We start from the raw sequence: 22,709 nt of genomic DNA on the forward strand, positions 1-22,709 counted from the left end.
TTCACAATTAATATTAGTTTTAAAATATCTTACCTGATACTTGAAACACATGCATCATCATTCAGCAAAGTAATCATGATATTTTGGTTTTGACGACTGCATTATTTTTATTTATGATATACCTTAAAATTTTCTGTTATGTTCCAGACTTGTACTAACGGTTAACAGAGCTGAGGTACCCAGGCCTTAGGCAAAGACTTGTTCTAACCTGGTTAGGAGTTGACATCATCTAATATTTAATGTTTTTTTTATATTTTATTTTCCAGTTTAAATTTAGATAAGAAACGAGGTTGCTTCACAAGTCAGTTCCAGGTCCCTCTCCCATTCCCTCCCCTCCTCCCGTGCCTTCCCCCAAACCCCCCTGTTATCCCCTCATTTCCCCAGGGAGGGTGAGGCCCTCCATGGGGGTGTCCATAGTCTGTCATTTCATATAGGGCAGGTCCTAGACCCTTCCCCAAGAGTTCAGGGTGAGAATGCACCTCACATTGTTCTATGGGAGTCCAAAGTCCGTGTGTATACTTGGGATAGGTACTGATCTGCTGCCCAAGGCTCAATAGATTCCCTAGGCCTCCTCACTGACACCCAGATTCAAGTGTACCAAACTATATAGCATTCTTCAGAGAAATTCCTCACCTTACAGCAATATCAACTGTAGCAAACAGCTGATTAAGTGCTCTGTTAGTACCATGATCAGGGATGCGATGTAGAAAACAGTTCATGATTTCATAGCCACATCTCATTCATTTGTCTCTATCCCATAGCCTTCAAAAATATTTCTCAAGTGATGCAACTCTCCCTCCTTTGGGCCACTTATTTAATATGGGATTGCTGAGGGATTCAGAACAACTCTTTGGTATATTCTCTCAAGAATGATATTCTTCATCTCCTGACTGCCAGAGTTAGCTTATCTTCGTCACTGTAACAAAAGCATGGGTTACTAGAGATGAGCTGTACCAACATGAAACCCTCACACACATTCAGGGTACACAAATTCTTAGAATTAACCAACCTGCGTTTGTCCCTATCTGTGGTTCCAGAGGCACCAATTCTAGGTTTCCAAAGCTGTTTCTTTTGAGGATTTGTGCTCATGTCACTCTGCACCGGGAAGTTGCGGTTCACCAGGTACTAAAGTCTTGAAGTATGTAGTGTAGAAGTCACTGATGCTGTTAGACTCATAAAGACAGAAAGACAAACAGGAAACCCCTGATATCTTTTGGGTTATGTGAAAGTAGAGTTTTTGTTTTTGTATTCACAGTTGAAAATATTACTAGTCTTTAGTAATGAAGATAAAAACATCCATCATAATGTGTCAATAATTTTTAGATATTTTGTACACACAGAGGCAGATATTCATTTCCCTTTCCTGTTTTCTCTTGGTACTAGCAGGCCAACGGGGTATCACAAATTAAGATGTCAGGGAATTTAGAAATTGCTTGTCACTCATTCCCAGACTGCTGCTTTTTAGACACAGTACCAATGCTTACAAATAAATAAAGCTCAGAAGTCAACATCTCCTAAGTGAACCTTAGAAATAAAAAGGAAAAGAGAGGAAAATGTCACATTTTTAAATGAATCAGGTGAGCTACAACACTGTGTTTTATATCATCCTTGTCTTTCTCTTTCTTCACCCAGCCTCTTTTTCATCTAAGACTTTCTGTATAACCCATGATGACTATGGAGACAAATAATAGTAATGAACATTATCAAGAGCAATATTGTTTCTATTTTAAATTATAAATCTGGTCAAACAAAATTGGTAATATTAATCTCATTTAAGTCACTTACTTTAATCCAGACAAATGGGGAGAGGACTAAACATCCATCACTGTAGTATGTTTCACACACCACTTGTTCCAACCATAAAAGAGTCTCACAAGTGAAACATTTTCTCATTCCTCTGGAAATGTAGAGTACATTTTCAAGAATGCTTTGGTTTCCTCATTTCTCTCCATCTGGATTATGCAGCTCATTGGCATTCAAATGTGATAAAGAAATGCTAAAATTTGATGGTGAATTTTAAAGTATAAGGACTCCTGTGAATATTAATTTATGATACCCCCTTGGCCTGCTTTGGCCTGCTAGTACAAAGAGATTTCCCACACTGCTATTCAAAGACACTAATGCCAACATATTAGAAGAATGAAAATATAAGAACCATATTCCATAGTAAATAAGTATGGTGACTCCAATTATTTATTGTTCCAATCTCTGTAATTTCAGTAGCCTGCACTGTTGTCAAATATTAATGTCTGTCATGACTTTCAAGAGAAAAATCACATTCAGATAATTTTCATTGTATTACTATAATCATTCCACTTTACCATAAGTTATTATTATTAATCTCTTACTACACCTAAATTATAAATGAAATTTGGTCATGATTAAGCATCTACAGGAAATTTGTAGTACTATTTGATTTAGTATGATCTGTAGATTTTGATGTATAAAGGAGAATTTAAAATACTTTCTCCATGGATAAAGGGATGCTAATGTACTTTCAGTCAAGAAAAAGGGTTTTATTCTGTACATAAAAGAAGTAGGAAAATATTGAAATAGTAAAAGTATGACTTTAGAAAAAAAGTAACTCAAACTGACTCTATACTATTTATGTAGACTTCATGTATTCATGTATTATGCAGTCTCTCTAAGTTTAAGTTTGCTTAACCTTAAAATATATACACTGACTTTGCTTGACAAATTATTGAGACATTAAGTTTCATTGATCAACATAAGGAATGTTGAGTGATAGTTTTTGAATATGCAATGCCTATATATGCTAATTTTTGAAAATGGTCATTGATTGTATTTGAATGCTATTTATAATTTCAATTAAGACAATGTGGGGATTGGGTGGAGGGCTGGAGGGCCTGGTGAAGGGACAAGGGAGGAGGGGTGGGAGAAGGAGCTGGGATTGACATGTGAAGCATTCATGTTTCTAATTTAAATAAAAACATTACAAAAATAAATAAAAATAAAATAATGAAAGAAAAAAAGATAAAAGTACACAGCCCTCTTTTTGCCTTAACACCTCTAGAGAGCATTTCTGCTTGAAATGAATATGAAGAAGGAAGGAGTGGGGAGAAAAAGGAAAGTGGTGCCCTTCTGGATACATTTTGTGTAATGTGCTCATAGACACATCTAAAAGACTTGTACAATTTTTGTTGCTGAGTAACATGAGCAAAAACATGTATTTGTGAGGCTGCTGACCTTTCAAGGCTTCACTTAGCCTGTGTTGACCTACTCTCTGTGTAGCTACTGAAATTGAAATTGGTTTCTAATAGCACTTTAAAGTGTGTTACCAAATTGGTGTCTATAATTTTAGCTTAGTTTCCAAAAGTAGTTAGAATTATTTCAGAGACAAGCAGTCCTAGGAAATAAAGTTGATACAGCAAGCCATGTGTGTATACTAATAAATCCCCCTTAGACTGACAGCCCAGAGTAAGCAGGCTATCCATTGTTGATACATCGTGACCTCTGACAAATACACTTCTAATTCTTCCAGTGAAGATCTAACTTAACAAATAAAGGTGTTTTATTTGATGGAATCTATTTTGTATGTCACTTCTGGCAAGAGTGACCTTTATAAGTAGGTGGAAACAGCACGTTCTTAAAACATAAATGGAAAAATTTATTTCAGTACATCCTGGTTTTCATTGCCTTTTCTATTCTACAGTTAATAAAAACCAACATGAATCTATTGAAATTTATACTATGTCATAGATATATATTCTTATTTTTAAAATAACTATAATTTTTGGTTATTTACATTTGAGCGTTTTTGTGTACTATAAAATAGGAAATTTTAAATGCAAGGCAGACTTTCTCCTTTCCTTGGAACAGCAGGTCTCCAAAATAATTTGCAGTTTTGTCTGTTAACTAAAGATAAAATTAGATAACAACCAGTTTGAAGGAGAGATAACAATTGAATTCTAGTTAGCATGCATGCCCTGTAACAAAACAAGAATGAATTATTGTTGATGATATTCAACACAAGCAAAAATGTCTCTAAGCCTCATTTTACTGGACTTTAAACTGATGACTTATTTAGGATTTCTATTGCTGTTAAGAGACACCATGACCATGGTAACTCTTATAGAGGAAAACATTTAATTGGAGGAATTATAGTTCAGAGATTATGTCCATTATCATCATGGTGGGAAGCATGGCGGCATGAAGCCCGACATGGTACTGTAGAGGTAGCTGAAAGTTTACATTTGAATCAGAAGGCAGCAGAAAGAGAGTGCTACACTGTACCTGTCTGGAGCATTTCAGACCTCAAACCCCACCCCCAGCAAACTTACTCCAAAAACTCCACATCTACTCTAACAAGGTCACATATCCATATAACAAATATGAGGGTAATTTCATTCAAACCACCACAACTGGGTTGTTTGTGTAATGCTAGGTAAATTAGAATATTTTCAGAAATAATGTCTATAAAGCATCCAGTGGGAAACTAGATGCACCATGACAACCAGAGAAAGTTTCAGTAAAAACAGATTGCAACCATGGAATTAATCAAGAGAAGTGTGATTCCAAGGAGCATCCTGGGAGACAATCATGATCTGGATAGGGCAAATGAGTGAGGAGAGGCAGAGGGAGAACCAAAAATCATATCTAGTCTATACATAAAGCACTCTTTCCATGGAAATGAAGAGAATTTGAGGCAAAGAAACAGAGGCCAGAGTCTATCTCTGTGACCTTGGAAAAGTCAATTAAACTCTCTAAATTTTAGTTTTATTGTTTAAAGTTTGAAGGCAAAAATCTGTGTATTGGTCTATTTTAATATTATATATGATGAATATAGATAAATAATATGCATGTACTAATATTAGTTGTATGTACTAATATGTTTATGTGGTATGTGAATAATAATATATATTATTCCAAATATAATAATACACTGTGATTTTGAAAAAATAATATATGATATTGCTGTGCTCAGAACTTGAAAAACATTATTGGATACTAATTAATGGCATTTAGAATCACGCAACTAGATTTATGAATTAAATTAATAAAATTTATTGAATAAATGTTTATAGAAATTAAATATATATCAACCTTGAAAATCAATTTCACAAGAAGCTACCCAATTTTTTATTTTTATTTTTCCAGACAGGGTTTCTATGTGTAGCTCTGGCTGTCTGTCCTGGAACTAACTCTGCATGCCAGACTGGCCTCAAACTTACAGAAATATGCCTGCCTCTGCTTCCCTGAGTTCTGGGAATAAAGGGGTGTACCACCACTACCCATACCCATAATATTTTTTAGGCTGATACATAAGCAAAACATAAATAAGAAGCATGAACATAATTAGCAACTGAGTCAAATTCTGGAAACTAATGCTGAGCAGTAAATATTGAAGTTTCATATAATTATATTTTAATCTCATCAATTTTATGCCATCCATCTCTACATACATATACTTAATTTATTAAATTATTTATCATTAAATATATTGGAAGATTGAATAATATCATTCTCTAACTGATTGACAGTGTATTATGCATCTTGTAAGGTGGCTATAATACAAGCAGTGTGATGATATTTGATAAATTGGATCAAAAGATCTATATAGACTACAGCAAGTTATTGATTAACAGCAATGATTTAATTTGTACATCAAAGAGAAATCACTATGGAGAAAAAAGACATCTTAAGTGCCATTCTTTGGAAATTTATGTTATTCAAGAATCAATGGAAACAAGAATCTGTTGTTAAAGAGAAAGATAGAGGCAATAAAAGCAATAAAATGTGCCATTGCAATAATTTCCCTGAGAGATTAAAAGTGACCTTCCTAACAACAGATATAAATGAAAGATATGTAAGAACAGAATTAGTATTAGAAGAGAGAATACATAGGAATTTACAACTGTTTAGCGATGCCAAAGATGCAACATAATCTTGATGATCTTCAAGGCCGTTCTTCCCCAGGAAAAAATATCTAAATCTTTACAGAAGAATAAAATAGTTATTAATCATGTATTTACCACTATTAGTAGCATCCATGTGTGCTATCATAAAGAAGGATGGAGGGAGAGTACCAGGAGTGACAACTGGAAGGGGGAGGAATTGGGGAGTGATATGGAAACCTAGTGCAGTGGAACCTCCCTGAAATCTATGAGAATGACCCTAGTGACGACTCCTCCAAAAGGGGTATTATGGAGCCTGACCAGTCACTCTTGAAAACAGGCAAGACTTTAAGTGGTGGGACTAGGACGAGTCCAGCCATAAAACCTTCAACCTACAATTTTTCCTGTCTGTAAGACTTTGGGGGAATTGCCAACCAGGAACTGATCCAACGTAAGACCCACAGCAAGAGAAGGGACCTATATCTGACACTACCTGGATAGCCAGGAACCAGAGACTAGATAGTCCAGAGACCCATGATAAAGCAAAACAAGACTGGCAAAAAAAGCCAATTAAATGATTCCTTATGATACACTCTTGCAGTCATAGGCTAGAGTATAGCCCAGTTGTCATCTGAAAGGTTTATCCAGCAGCTGATGGGAACAGATGCAGAAACTCACTGGCAACCACTAGGCAGAAATCAGGGAACCCTGCAGAAGAGGGGAAAAAAGATCGTAGGAACTAGAGGGATAAAGAAAATGCAGAGAATGTGGCCTATAGAATCAACTAAGCAGGGCTCTTAGGGGCTCACAGAGACTGAAGTAACCATCATGGATCCCATATGGGTCTGAGCTAGGTCCTCTGCACATACCTTATGATTGTATAGCCTGATGTTCTTGTGGGACTCCCAAACAGTGGGGTTGAGGGGCGTGTCTGACTCTTTTGCCTGATCTTAGGACCCTTCCCTTCCTACTGGATTGTCTTGTCCAGGCTTGTTATGAGGGTTTGTGCCTAGTTTTATAGTTACTTGCTATGTCATTTTTAGTTGATATACTGCTTTTTGGGGGGAAGTAAAATGGAGGAGTGGATCTCAGGGAGAGCAGAGCTAACAAGGGGACTGGGAGGAGTGGAGGGAGGAGAAACCATAGTCAAGATGTGAGGCTTAAGAGGAGGATACATTTTAGAAAGTTATGCTTCCACTAATATATAGTTAAAAGGTTAATATAAGTGGCCTACTATATTTAGTCAATGAATGCCTTCATAACAAACAATTTCTTAATGTGAACTTAAGGTTTTAACACTGCTAAGTATAAGGCTTTTAAAATAATCCATGTTTTTATTGATAGGCTTATAATAGTAAAATTAGTAAATGTATAGAAATACGAAAATAAGTTTTATCATCTCCACATGGTAATTTGTTTCATTTGAAAATTATATCCATGGCAGAAAGATGGTTCAGTGGTAAAGAGTACATAGTATTCTTACAAAAAAGAAAACAAATTTGATTATCAATGTAGCAACTCACAAACAAATCTGTCTGCACCTCCAGGATGACCAGTGCATTCTTCTGATCTCTTCCGATGCTTCTCTTGTGTGAACAAACCCACACATAGAAACATGCATATTCACATAATTAAAAAGAGGTATCATACTAAGAAGAAAACCTATTCATATGCATATTTTTCTATACATTCACTTTGCAACTTAATGTATGAGTACATTTCTAAGTATTTATGTCTGTATTTAATCTGCATCTTTGTTTTTACCTACTAAATTCACATGATAATGTAATTTTACTCTAAAAAGTTATTTTATATTTATTACTAAATATCTACTACTGAGAAGATCTGAAATTTATCCTTAAGGATTACTTGTAATCATATAATGTAATCTTCATTGAAAAACAGATATTTTTTATCATTTTTTATTTTAATTTTAAATAGCTTGTTTTACATGTCAATCCCAGTTCCCTCTCCCTCCCCTCTTCCCACACTCCCCTTCTCCCCCTCCCTCCCACGCTATTGCCAAATCCTTCCACATAGGGGATATCTAGAGTCTGTCATTTTACTCTTGGTAGGGTCAAGGCACTCCCCTAAGAGTCCAGGCTAAGAGAGCATCTCTCTTTGTGCTATAGGCACATGAAGACAGTTTGTATACCAGGGATAGACACTGATCCACAGCTCAGGGCCCCAAAGGTTGCCCAGGCCTTCTCACTGACACTCACATTTGGGGGGGTCCAGATCAGTCCCATGCTGGCCTCCCCACTGTCGGTCTGGGGTCCAAGAGCACTCCCCTGTTCAGATCAGCTGTCTCTGCTGGTTTTGCCAGCCCATTCTTTGCCAATTTGCTCATCACTCCTCTCTCTCTGTCACTGGGTTCCTTGGGTTCAGTTCAGTGCTTAGTTGTGTGTTTGCCTCTGCTTCCATCAGTCACAGGATGAAGGCTCCCGGATGGTTATAGACATCAAGTTCATTATCAGGAATGGGCATTCGAGGTGATCCCTCCACTATTGCTTAGCTTGCCAATTGATGTTATACCTTTGGATCACTCGAGGTCACTCTGGTGCCTGATCTGTCTTAGATCCTATGATTCCCTCTTCCCCCTATTCTACCCCCACCCCCTCAACTTCCTGTTCCCCCATGACCAACTCCCTTCCTCTTTACCCCCTCTATTCTTCCCGGGTCCCACTCCCCCCGACCCCTTGCCGTGTTCCCCATCCATTCAGAGGATCTTGTCTCCATCCTCTTCTCTTGGGTACTATGCATATATGCGTATCTTTTAGGTTCTTTCCTGCTTCCCAGACTCTCTATCTGTGGAAGTGCAGACTGGCACTATCCTGATCTAGGTATGACATAAAGAAGAAATCAACTGGAAGGTGCCTGTTTTATTTTATTTAACCCTTTAATTGTTTAGTTTTTTCTTCCTTATTTTTCTCTTTTGTTTTCCTTTTTACTTTGTTCAGCCATTATCCTACTTCTGTCTCTTTATACAAGATGCTTTTGGCTGTCCAGACTTACAAATTAAATTCTAAATAATACAATGCATCTAACATATATAGTATAGAACTACAGTTTAAACTTACAAACATGTACCACTTTGCAACCATAAAGTATCACATTTCATCCTTTCTGTCTTCTTTTTTCATTTCACTACTTAAATACTAATATGATTAGTTACAATAATAGCTATACATTACACATTCCCCAACCATTGTTCCAAATGCTCCTGTCTATACACCTTAGGGACATTAGTGGTATGCACATGCATCTTTTAATCTTTTCTGGGACAACTGATAAAGCCTTAAGGGGGAGTGTACATACTTAAGCCCCACCCTTTAGTAAGGAAGCATGGTCTGAAGTGAGGACAGCTGTCTGGCAAGTCTCATATAAATATAAACAAGACAACCAAAGCAGTGGGAAAAAGAAGAAGTCTCCATCACAGCTGAAGCAGAAAAGACAAATGAGTATCAGCCAACAACCAGTGGTGACAAATTCACAGCTTCACAAGTTCTCAATGTAAAGCCAAAACACTGAGACAAAATGTCATGGCAAGAAACTGAAGTCATAGTTTTAAGAGGGAACAATCACAAGGTAAAGGAGTGAATAGCAAGAAGAATGAAGGGAGGAAATCCAGTCAGACAAGAAAGCTAAAAAGCTAATGTAACAGTTGCTCACATTGAGGGGAAAAATATGGACACAAAGTTCTGCATGGAAATTTAGAGTCCAAAGAAGAACAAAGCAAAAGAAATGAATTGTATAATTCAACAAAAAAACAGTAGAATATATCACCATGAAGTTGAAAGAGCTGGGATGAAATTAATAGGCATAGATAATGTTTTCAACAAAATTGTATCAGAAAATGTCATAAATCTAAAGACAAAACATATCCACACAAAGCAAGTTATGATCCCAAGTAAATGTGATCAGAGAAAAAATCTATATGGTATATCATAATTAAGGTATTATAATGTAAAACAAATAAATAATACTAAAAATCATTAGAGAAAAATACCTGTCAGTGACTTTCTGTTGCCAGAAATAGAATAAAGCACAGCAAAGGCAACTTATAAAAGGAGCATTTATTTTGAAGGTTACTGGTTCCAAAAGCTGAGCATTCATGATGAAAATGATGAGAGCATGACACCAGGCAGAATGGTATGTTGACAGAGCCACAGCTGAGAACTTGCCTCTTCTTACAAGCACAAGGCAGAGAAAGACCTCACTGGGAATGGCAGGGGTGTTTTATGCTTCCAAGCCAAGTAACAAGTCTCCCCCAACAAAGACAATCTCCCAGTCCTTCCCAGACTGTTCCACCTACTTGAAACCAAGAATCCAAATGTATAAGCCTGTGGGAGCCATTCTCAAACAACCAGAATACCAACTCCATTGAAGAGGCAGGACCTCAGGATAACATCAAATTTTCCAACAACTGTAGAGCCAAGTTACCATAGGATAAGGTAAGTAAGTACTGAAAGTCAATCATGGTCAACCAAGATCGTTTTATGAAACAAGTCTATTTATTTACATCGATGGAGAAGCAACAGCATTTTAAAAACAAAGAAACTAAGGAAATTTAAGCAAATCACTGTGAAACTAATCCTTAAAAAATCACTATACATGGAAACAGAATAAAGAAAGTCCATAAATGAAAGCAAGGCACAAAAGAAACTGATGCACAAAAATCTTGTAAAGTATAAATCATCCCATTATAGAAAACTCTGAATACTTTCAGGGAAAGACTGTAGGGGGAAACTTAAGACTGTGCCATTAGCCACATGGCACTCTAGAGGCACATACAGATGTGGTTAGAAAGGGTAGAACCCTGCCGCTAACCACACCCACTTTGGGCATGACTAGAGACTGGGCAGTGAACTATGCGGCTAGCCAGGCCCACTTTTGGGCGTGGCTAGAGGCATGTATGGAGGTGGGAATAAAAGATTGCAGCAGAGCCAAATTCGCTCTCCTTTTGGCTTCCGGTTCGGTTGCAAGAAAGCTGTTTGACTCATCTGGGTTGCCCGTTTTCTCTTGTAAATAATTTCTACAATAAACAATTACCTATACCCTCAACAAGTGTACTGTTTATCATTACAGCAACAAAAGACAGAAATACCAAACAACCAACAAACCAAATAGACCACCAAACAACAAAACAATGGGAAATCTCAAATGCCTTTCAGCAAATTACCTGCAATAAAATGGACCCAACTAAAAGATACAGATTAACTGATTGAATTTTAAAACAAAATCCAATCTTTTGTCCTCTGAGAACAACTAGCTTAGTTAGCAAAGGTGTCCCAAAAACCAAGAATTAAAAGACAAAACTCAAGCTGGGTGTTGGTGGTGCATGCCTTTAATACCAGGACTCAGGAGGCAGAGGCAGAGGCAGAGGCAGAGGCAGAGGCAGAGGCAGAGGCAGAGGCAGAGGCAGAGGCAGAGGCAGAGGCAGAGGCAGAGGCAGAGGCAGAGGCAGAGGAGGCAGAGGCAGAGGCAGAGGAGGCAGAGGCAGAGGAGGCAGAGGCAGAGGCAGAGGCAGAGGCAGGCAGATCTCTGTGAGTTCGAAGCCAGCCTGGTCTACAGTGTGAGTTCCAGGACAGCATCAAAGCACTACAGAGAAACCCTGTTTGAGAATAAAAGATGAAAATCAAAACAAATAGAAGCAATTAAAAGATGGTACCATATTTCTTATTTATGATGAAACAGAATTTAAGCCAAAATTACATAAGACATATAAAAAACCATTATATATTAATGAGAGAAACAATTAATCCAGAAGATGTAAAATTTGTAAATATCATAAGAGGACATCCATTCCATAAAAGATTTACAGGCATAAGTTTGGCATATTTTTTGATACAGTAATTGAGAGAGGCTTCAGTACCAGTTAGATTTCATAGGCTTTCCACACTGAAACAGAGGAAATTACTATTTAAATTCTATTGTATACTAACTGGATTCAACAGATACCTGCAGAGTATTATATCCAACAGTTATAGTCCATGTTCTTCAGTGGAACTTGTGATCCTTAAGTTCTATCATAATATTTGCCTCAAAGCAAGACTTTAAAATATGGAATTATAAAACAAATAAAATAATTCCTTGTATTTTGCAAGAATGCTGTGGAATAATAACAGAAATCAACTAAACAGACAGCCACATAAATATGTGGAAACTTCAATACACTTTTGAATTAAGACTGTCTCACTTAAAGAATCATTGAGGGAATTTTCACTCACATTTACTTTCAGATGTTAATATGCTAGTCCTTGACATATTTTCTCATTGTATGCCAGTCAGTGGAACAGTGCCACTCACACTTAAGGTGGGATTTCCCATCTCAATTACCCCACTAGAAAAACAATCAAAGGCATGTCAGAGATTTGTCATCTAGATGATTCTCATAAACACTAATCATCTTTAATTTACAAAGGAACAATGGAGGCATGTAAGTGAGAGTACTCAAGGTTGTTGTTTGGGGCCTCTTTTTACGAAGTCCAAGAGGAAAAGTGTTTGGTTGCTAAGGGGCACAGTATGCACAGCTTGCTTTTGTTTAACATCCTTGGATTAGGACGTCTTCGTTCACTGTGTGTGTCCATTACCATGTTGTATTTAATTCCAGTCATATATACTCCAATTGTGCATAGGCATAAGATGGTAAATAAGGTGTTCTCCCAGAAAAAGATAGATACAGTTTGCCCAACTGAGTTCAAAACTAATCCAGGCTATATTGGCCTTCCTTTTCTTATTTATACCTTGTTATATTAGGGCAAAGTTTACATAAATTTATCTCAGTCTTATGGTCACTAGCAAAATAAAATAAAAAACCACTTTCAACACTTTTTAGAAGTTTAACTGAAGTGTCTTCAGAGAAGGAGAAAATTCTCTGTAATATCTGACATACAATAACAACAGTGAATACTTATATTTCAAAGTATAGAAATGAGAGTAGAGTAAAGAAATATCAGACAAAATAAGACGAAAACACACCCAGGTATACCAGATCCTAAAGATTTGTGTCCGTTGAAAATTCTTACCAAAATACTTATAAAGCAAATCAAGAAAACATTTAGAAGAACAGACAACATGACCAAGTTGTTTTTTTTTTCTTCAGAGTTACAAGTTTTAATCAACAATACAAATCAGTAAGTAGGATGCAAAATATAAATTGATTAAGGGGTAGAAAGCACATGATCTACTTAATAGAAGAGTCATTTCACAAACATCAATGTGGCTTAATGATAAGTGTGTAGGAATAGACAAAACCCAATTCACAATAATAGCATATATGACAAACATATAGCCATCATTCTAACAAACTAGGAAAAACTGAGAGCACTACCTCTAACATCTGGAATAAGACAAATATGACCATTCTCCTATCTCTTAGTCAGCATAGTGTTCACGAATTGAATAGAGAGATAAGTGAGAAAAATATGAAAATGATACAAATAGGAAAGGAAGAATATGTGTTTCCCTATTTTTAAAGACATGAATATATACTTTAACAATACTATAAAAGAAATAAAAGCAAATACTGATTGATAAAAAGACATATGCTCTTGGATTAAGTTAATGTTATGATAATGGTAATAGCACTTAATTTTCGTGGGCCAAGAGTGTGCCTATGTTTCATTTTGGTTTGTGTTAAAAATACTTTTATTTATTTAAATTAGAATAAGCTTGTTTTACATGCCAATCCCTGTTCCCTCTCCCTTCCCTCCTCCTCTACCCCCTACTGAGCCCCTACTTTCTGATCCCCAGGGAGAGTGAGGCCTTCCATTGGGGGATCTTCAAAGTCTGTTGTATCTTTTGGAGCAGGGCTTAGACCCGCCCACTTGTGTCATGTTGAGAGAGTATTTGCCCAGGCCTCCAAACTTGCACCCACATTCAGGGGGTCTGGGTCAGTCCTATCCTGGTTTTCCAGCTATCAGTCTGGGGTCCACGAGCTGCCCCTTGTTTAGGTCAGCTGTTTTTGTGGGTTTCTCGAGTACAGTCTTGACCCCTTTGCTCATCACTCCTCCCTCTCTGCAACTGGATACCAGGAGTTCAGCTCAGTGTTTGGCTCTGGGTGTCTGCTTCTGTTTCCATCAGCTACTGAATGAAGGCTCTAGGATGGCACATAAGGTAGTCATCAGTCTCATTATAGGGGAAGGACATTTAAGGCAGCCTCTCCACTATTGCTTAGATTGTTAGTTGGGGTCATCCTTTTAGATGTCTGGACATTTCCCTAGAGACAGATGTCTCTTTAAATCTATAATGGCTCTCTCTATTATGGTATCTCTTTTCTTACTCTCTTCCTCTATTCTTCCCTTGACTCAAATTTCTTGCTTCCTCATGTCCTCCTCCCCCTCCTCTTCTCTTTTTCTCTTTCTCCTAACTCCCTCTCCCCTACCCAATGCTCCCAATTAGCTCAGGAGATCTTGTCCCTTTCCCTGTCTCCGGGGGACCGTGTATGTCTCTCTTAGGGACCTCCTTTTTTCCTAGCTTATCTGGCTGTGTGGATTGTAGGCTACTAATTCTTTGCTCTATGTTTAATATCCATATGAGAGTGAGTACATACCATATGAGATGGTTCAGCCATTGAAGGCTAGGCTTACAACCAAAAATAAAAGACTTTGCCTCTGCTTAATGGCTACTTTGGTTCCATGTTTGTGTGTACATGTCCTTCCCCGCCTCAAGAGTTCTAAGACAGTATATACAAACACTAAGAAGTCCAGGTGACAACTTTGATAATCTTTTAGGTCTATAACAAGTTTTACTTTCATTATCACTTTACTAATTTTACATTCACAGTTAATAACCTGAAATGAAAAGTATATGGACTGTGAGTTCTAACAAAAAAGCACTTTGTGTTAATGTAATGTTTTGAAATGAAGATGTACAATAAAATGTGTACAACACAAAATCACTGCATACTTTAATAGTAAACAGTTCATGACCAGATGCAAACAGCCAAAGCAAACTAGGACAGTCTCTTGCTGAGCATGTGCCACAGCATGCATTGAACCCAAATTTATAAACCATAGTGATGGCACAGCACTTTTGAATAGAAATTAAAAGATACATTTGATGGTATTAGCACAAAAAATCATCATAATGAAAATTTCAAATTTGACAGGTTTGAGCAGAACAAGAATTAAAGGATACAAAATTCAAAATTCTGCAGCCCCTGCTGTTGTATTATATTTTTCCATTCCAATAAGAGGGAGAAACAGTGGTATCTAGCCTCAGGGAACTAATTTTTAGAAGAGGTTTACAAAGAACACACCAGAAAAAGAACTAACAAAATCCAGTCATATTGTTAAAATATTAGAAGTTTATCCTTTGTTCAACTATTATTCAATATAAAACATTGTTCCCAGTCAGAAGAAAAGTCATCTTTAAGTCTTTTTATCAGAAATTTCCATAATGTGATGCAGTCACGCTGCTCAAATATCTGTTTGAGATTGCCTTACAAGGCAGATATAAAATATTTGGCTTTCTTTGAAACTGGGCTAAAAGTAATTTAAATTTTAGTCTAATAACACATATTTCATTGAAATGTACTCCTGAGTCTTGACTATATGTTTGAAAGTAATATACTACAAGAATAATTATGTCACCTTGCCCATTTTACTCCATAACAAAAATAACACATATCTATAATTACTTGAAACAAGAAAGGAATGTATTACAATTAAGTGCCATATATTGTATTTATGGTAGCTGAGTAATTTTGTGGGTTTGATGCTAGAGCACATTTTTCACATGGAGCAACAGTCTTTCATTGAGATTTGGGCTCTTAAAACGCAATATATTCACATGTGTATATATGTGTATATGCTATTGTGTTTGTGTGTTTGTGTGTAGAGACTGGGTATGTGTGTGTGTAGCCAGGCACTGTTGGTATCATTTCTCAGGCAAATCACTCCCTTTTTTCAGGGTCACTAGTAGCCTAGAACTTGCCAACCTGACTAAACCAGATTGCCAGCAAGACTTACCAATCTGTCTTATCTCCATGAATCTTTTATGACAAGTGTATACCATCTATATGGTATTAAACACAAGTCTGAATGCTTAGGAGGTAAATACTTTCCTGCCTAAGGTTTCTCTCCATCTCTAGTATAGTTATTTTCAAAAAAGTTTTTCTTGTTCAAAATTAAACTCCATTTCTCCCCACACACATATCTTCACACACATCACACACACACAAACAGACAAGCATGTACAATCCAATTCTTCATAGTTTAAATTATTCTTAAAACTGCAAATGGTAGCTCATTCCTTGCATTTCCTACATGAATAACATTACCAAGCTGTGTAAAATATTCATGATTATATCCTTGATGTCTGTGTCAATTTGACAAATCAAAGTGATTCTTATCATTTCTTTTATTTTTGAGATTATGATATAAGTATATCATTTCTTCATTTTCGCTCCTCCACATGAACCCTCCCATGTACTACCCACTCTTTTTATAGTCATTTTTAAATTAATTTTTGGTACATCCATTTATGTATATGATATATATATATATACATATATATAACCTGCTCAGTCTGTACACTTTTAATTGTATGCATGTGTTTGGAGCTGACTAATTGGTATTGAATAACCAGTTGGCAGGCCCATTCTTTTGGAAGAGTATTTCTCCCAATATTAGCATTTCTTATTTGCCTGCAGTGTAGGTTTGAGGCTCCCTGTTCCTTCCCATGTCAACTTTACCATGCCTACTGTTTTCCTTGTTCTGCTAATGTTTAGACAGTCACGTCGGTGAGACGTTTTTGTTCATAGCCTCTAATTGGATTTCTCTTGAGTTCCAACTTGGTATAACTAGGTGATTTCTACGTACCACTTCTTCCTTGGTATGTTTAATAGGCATATTAAACCTCTCCATACTTCAAATGGAATGTTTTTCGGTTTTAAGATGTAATATCGTGTTTTCCAGGTTGGCGTCAGTTCACTGTGTAGTTGAGGAGGTGTCCTTCCACTTTTGACTTTCCTGCCTCCTCCTTCACTTAAACACTGTGATTTTACAGATATGTATCACCTCACCCAGTTTATACTGTGCTTTGAATGAATTTTGGTAAGACCAGCACTCTATCACGTGAACACCCCAGACACACTTCCTAATGCTTGCTGACAATTATTTTCTTTGAGGATCTGCCACATTTTTTGTTCATGATATAGTCACTGAAAAGTTTCTCAAATAAAAACCTCCTCTTCTAGTTTTTCTGCTCCTTGTACCATGCCAGCACCTTCTTCTGAAGATGTCATTACCTAATCTGATTGTTTTCCTTATTGCATTCCTTCTTAGTGGTCTGAAATATGTCATTTGCCTCCTCAACTGACCCCCTTTCTTCATTCTTAAAGCCCATTTGAAAAAGGGCAGCTATATTAGTTACTTTCTGGTGCTGTGAGAAAACACCAAGTATGTTGGCTTGTGTTCCTGAGAGAGATTCCATATGTTGCAGAAGAGACATAGTAGCTGACACAAGGAGCAGAAAGTTAACAGAAAGCATTTCCATATACATACCCAAGGCAGAAATAATTAGGAATATGACAAGACTTTTAACTCTCAAAAATTCATACTCAAGTGATGTGCTTCCTCCATTAATTCTCCAAACTCTAAAGAGTCCATAACCTGCCCAAGAGCATAACCAGGTGTTCAGATACAAAATGTGTGAGGGTAGCTCTCATTTAAACTATCATAGCAGTCAACATAGTGTTATGTGACCTTAATCAATTCTAGCCATTGTGGTTCTCCTGAATTAATTTATACCATCATTTTCCTGCAGACTAGATTTCAAATAAACTGGTATTCTTTGCATTCCTAAAAAAGTAAAGTTTCTCCTGCAGGGCATTTGTATGTTTGCTTTGAGCATAAGTCTATTAAAATCACATTTTTGCTTCAAGTATTAATCCAAATGTTATTTCTTCTACAAAATTTTCCTCAAAGTTACTTTTCTCAATTCTGTTATCATCTGGGATATTTCTACTTCTTCACAGTAATTCAATATAATTAACTGGTACTATAAATTTTCGTGTATTTCCCTCTACCCAAACATTATTCATAGTGAAGCTAGGGACCTATTTCTTTAGCATAGTGCATCTAGAGCAAATTTCTAACATTATCTTAGTAATATTTTCAGACAGACTCAAGGAACCATGATCAATCTATATGACCTGTTTGACATGCCAAGTGCAAGTGTTCTTGAGATTATAAAAGTTTTGATGTTTCTAGACAAATTCTCAGAGCTTTTCTTTTTGTAAAATTTATACAATTTTGTTTCTTTTAGTATTTATATTTTAGCTTGAATATACATAAGGATGGTTCTTTCTGGACTGTAGTAAGGCTATTGTGCTGTCTTTTCCTAGAGATTTTACAATAGAAAACTTAGTGGATACCATTCCCTTTTATGTACAATGTTTTTGAATTTTTTGATATCTTTATTGAATATCAAGAATTGGTAATATCTATGTAGTGTTCAACCTAAAGACCTGATATCCTGAAAGTGCTAGAGGAATAAAGTTGGCATAGGTAATGGCTTTCTGAATAGGACTCTAGTAGTAGAGTGTATAAGAGCAGCAATAAAAAAATGGGGCCTTGTAAAACTAAAAAGAGAGTTGGTGTCTAAAGTGCATAAAGAATTTGAAAAAGTAAACATTAAGAAATAAACAACCTAATTAAAATAAAGCTATGAATAAGAACAGAAATGTTCAAGAGAAAAAAAAGCAAATGGCTGTTTATAAAGTAATCTATGTACTTGGCCATCATGGAAATGCAAATTAAAGCTACTTTGAGTTCTATTTCACACAAGTCAGAATGGCCTTCATCAGGAATCCAAATGACAAGTTAGCATGGATGTGGTGAAAGTAAGAAAAGTTATATCGCCATTATTGTTGTAAATTATTCAAACAAAGGGAGAGGAGACTCAAATTAAAATAAAAATGTAGATGAAAAAGTATTTATAACAATAGTTACCAGAGAAGTTCAGAAGATTGTAAGGACATGACACTAATTTAGAAACCCCAAAAGAAGTAGATGAATTTCTAGACATTCCATGACCTATCAAAATTAAACCAAAATTAAATAACTAATTTAATTAGATCTATAACAAGAAATTAAATTGAAACAGCAATAAAAATTCTCTGACTAAGATACATCCAGTCCAAGATGGATTTATTGGTGAAATGTACCAGATCTTCAAAGAATTGACACTAGTGTTCTTCACATAACGCCATATATCAGGAAATGAAGGGTCAGTACCAAGCGATCTTTCAGAAGGCAGTATTAACCTTATCCCCAACTGGATAAAGACATAATAAGAAAGAATTCAGGCAAATCCACTGAGATGAGCTTTGTGCATTGTGAGGGATAAGCATTTAGTCTTATTTCTCTTTATGTTGAAATCCAGTTTTCACAGGGCCATTTGCTGAAAATATCTTTCCCTACTGTTTAACTTTTATGTCTGTGCCAAAAAGTATTTAACTATAGTTCATGCATTTAAACCTAGTTCCTCTATGTTATTCCTCAGACACTGTCCAGTGTGTGTGTGTATGTGTGTGTGATTGTAGCAAGTTGTTTTTAGTATGATGGCTCTGTACTCCTATTGTGAATAATGAATCTGTTTAAATTATTTATTCCACTTTAGTTTAATTTCAATATTTGTTACGCTTCTTGGATCTTTTTAGTTTTTCTGTCCCTAAGTTCTTCCAACTAATGATAAGAGACAATGGGATGTATGATGACAATCCCTACCTTGTAGACTTTTATTTAGATTTTGAGTACTAACAGCAAAGCCAAATGACATCCATGATGCTATTTTTAACTATTTCTATTTTAAAGATCAACATAGTTTTTGTCTGTGTTTTCTTTCTTTTTTTGAGATAGCATTTCTTCCTTCCCTCTCCTCCCTCATAACACTCACAGCTACCCATCCTCACTCTCCTTCACATTGATGGCTTCTCATATACACTGTCATTTCATGCATATCTATTTATTTTTATATACATATGTTTTCCCAAAACAACCTGTTGAGATAAAATAATGTTACTTACCTGTGTGTTTTCAGGGCAGATAATTAAGCACGGAACAACTAATTGGTGTGCTCCTCCTTGGTGAAGGCCTCCTCTGCAACTCTCAGTTTTGCTCTGCTATCTGTAGTTTACTTGTATAGTGTTGAAGCTTCCTGGGCTTCTCTTCTGTGGAGTTTGGAGTCATTGCAGGTGTCCTCCTTACCCAGCTGACCTTTGCATGGTCATGTTGTTGAGACTATACCAGCCTAGCTTCCAGAGATACTAAAAGACACATTCTCGCAGCAAAGTCCCTCATTTTCTTGCTTTAAAATTTTCCTATGCTCTTCATTCACAATGTTTCTGGAGCCTAGCTGTAGGGGTATTTTGTAGATGTATCCATTGGAACTGGGCTCTACAACTCTGCATTTTGATTGGTTGTGGTTTCCTGCAGTTGTCTCCATCGGCTGCAAAGAGAAGATTCCTCAATGAGAGGTGAAGACTACACTTAACATATAGCATGAACAATAAAAATCCCAGAGACATCAAAGTCTGTCACACCATTTGGAAAGGAACACCCCACTGCTACCCCATATCTAGGCTGAGAGAGTATCCCTTTATAGGAAATAAGCTTCAAAACTCATGAATAAGAGATAAATACTGGTTCCACGACCAGTGGCTCCATAGACTGCCCAAGACCCCAACTGACACCTCACCCTCTCTGAGGAATAGATGGGGGTGGGATGAGGAGATGGTGGGGAAAGTGGGAGAACTGGAGGGAGAGGGAACTTGGATTGCTATGTATAGTAAGATTATTTTTAATTTAAATAAAAGATTAATTAAAAATAAATAACCCAGAGACAAATATGGGGGAAGCCGAAATATCAGAAAAGCAAAGGAGCCAAGCCACTAGATAGTTCTTACCTCTGCTATGCTAAGACCGAAAAGGGTGATCCTGTCCTCAGAATAACTTCAGACTGAATACACCACACTTCTGTCTCTATCCACCTTATATTACTTTCTAGTGCTGTAATTAAAGGCATGCACCACCACCACCTAGTTTATATGGCTAACTAGTGTAGTTTCTGGGATTAAAGGTATATGCTACCACTGTCTGGCCTCTATGTGGCTGAACAGTGTGGCTAGCTTTGCACTCTGATCTTCAGGCATGCTTTATATGTTAGATCATAAACAAAATATCACCACATGCATCTGCAGGTATAAGGACAAATATTTATAGATTATTATTAGGTGTGATGCTAGTTTAGTATACTAGCTCATCACAGATAGTGAAATAATACTTTTTGGAGGAGAATCTGCATCTACCAATTTACTAAATCACCAGCTTTTGTTCTGGAGATGTCTGTCATTAGATATTTTGCAGCAGTGGATCTATGTTTTATTACTGCTCAAATAACAATGCATTATTATTTGTAGAGTTTCTTGATGATATGATTTCAGATACTTTTTCTTTCCTGTGTATAAGTGTTCATACTGACACTTTCTTACTCACTTTAGAGTGCATTGTATACCAGGTTTTAATTTATCTCAGTAATTTTTTTACAATTGCTCTCTGCTCTTCAAATTTCATTTTGCTTTTGCATTCATATACTTCTCCTTATTGAATCAGCACTAGTTGAAATTTGTAATGACATTAATAATGTTCATCATTTTAGCATTTCCTGTCATAGGATACTTAACTATTTTCATTAATATTTTACCTCCAAAGTTTTTTCCCCAAATATTTTATAAACAAGTTTAAAATATAATGTTTTTCAGTAAAATTATTGCTATGATAGAATTACATTTTTGCCTACAGTTTACAAAGTAAATTAAGTACCTTGTATCTGATATTAGCAGGTAATAGTTCATAGATTGAAAGCCCATACATGCATTCATCACATTGCTAACATCTGCATATCTGTTCATTTCTGACTTCTTCACTGGCTAGTGTTTACATCTTAACTGGTCCAATTCCAAGGAAGAATTAACTTGATTTATTTGTTCAGTCATATTTAGTTGGCACCCAAATTTCAATATAAATCATCAAATACAAAATCTTATCTAAAACTCAAGTTGCTGTTGAGCACATCATCTTTACTCACATAAAATAAAATGACTCAATCTAAAAATATAAAATCTCAAGAGTATTCTCCCATAAACTCTATATTTTAAGCGTAAAGACTTTGCATGGGTTGGATGTCTAAATGATAACTGGCTAACGAATCTGACGAGTTCAAGTCATATCTGTATACATATATTATGAAGACAGGAAGTGGGGATTCAGTGGTTTTGTGAGTAACCACCATATCCTTGGATCCATTTTTTAAAGAGATAAAATGTAACTGTAAGACTACAGAAATAGATGAAGAACCCAGAAGAACGAATAATTTATCTATGTTTTTTTCTTTCTGGTTAATTCCTGATATGCAGTGTCTTGGAATATTCTGTGATATCACACAGATTACAGTGAAAATATTCTCAATAGTAGTCATTTGGAAGAAGTTAAATTCCTAGCTTGTCTAAATATAACCTGAAAAAGAATGACACAAACAGACAAGCTAACATGGCTGAGGAAAGCCCATGAAGCCTCAGCCCTACACAAAAACCTACAGGCAACTGAGGAATGTTGAGAGCAGTAGAGATAGTCCTACTTAGGGGAACCACACACCAGTTTCTTAGGCCTGGAGTCATACATACATTACCCAGACTGTGCAGGTGTGTTTATGAATTTAGTAACATATACTTATATACAAAAGCTTGTTTCTAATAACACTCAGTGCAATAAGAGACCACAAATTTGTAAAAAGAGTATATTAGGGTTTGGATGGATAGAAGGAAATAGGGAGATAATGGTGTAATGA

Source organism: Mesocricetus auratus, unplaced genomic scaffold (assembly GCF_017639785.1).
Source record: "Mesocricetus auratus isolate SY011 unplaced genomic scaffold, BCM_Maur_2.0 Super-Scaffold_100051, whole genome shotgun sequence".
Taxonomy (NCBI): domain Eukaryota; kingdom Metazoa; phylum Chordata; class Mammalia; order Rodentia; family Cricetidae; genus Mesocricetus; species Mesocricetus auratus.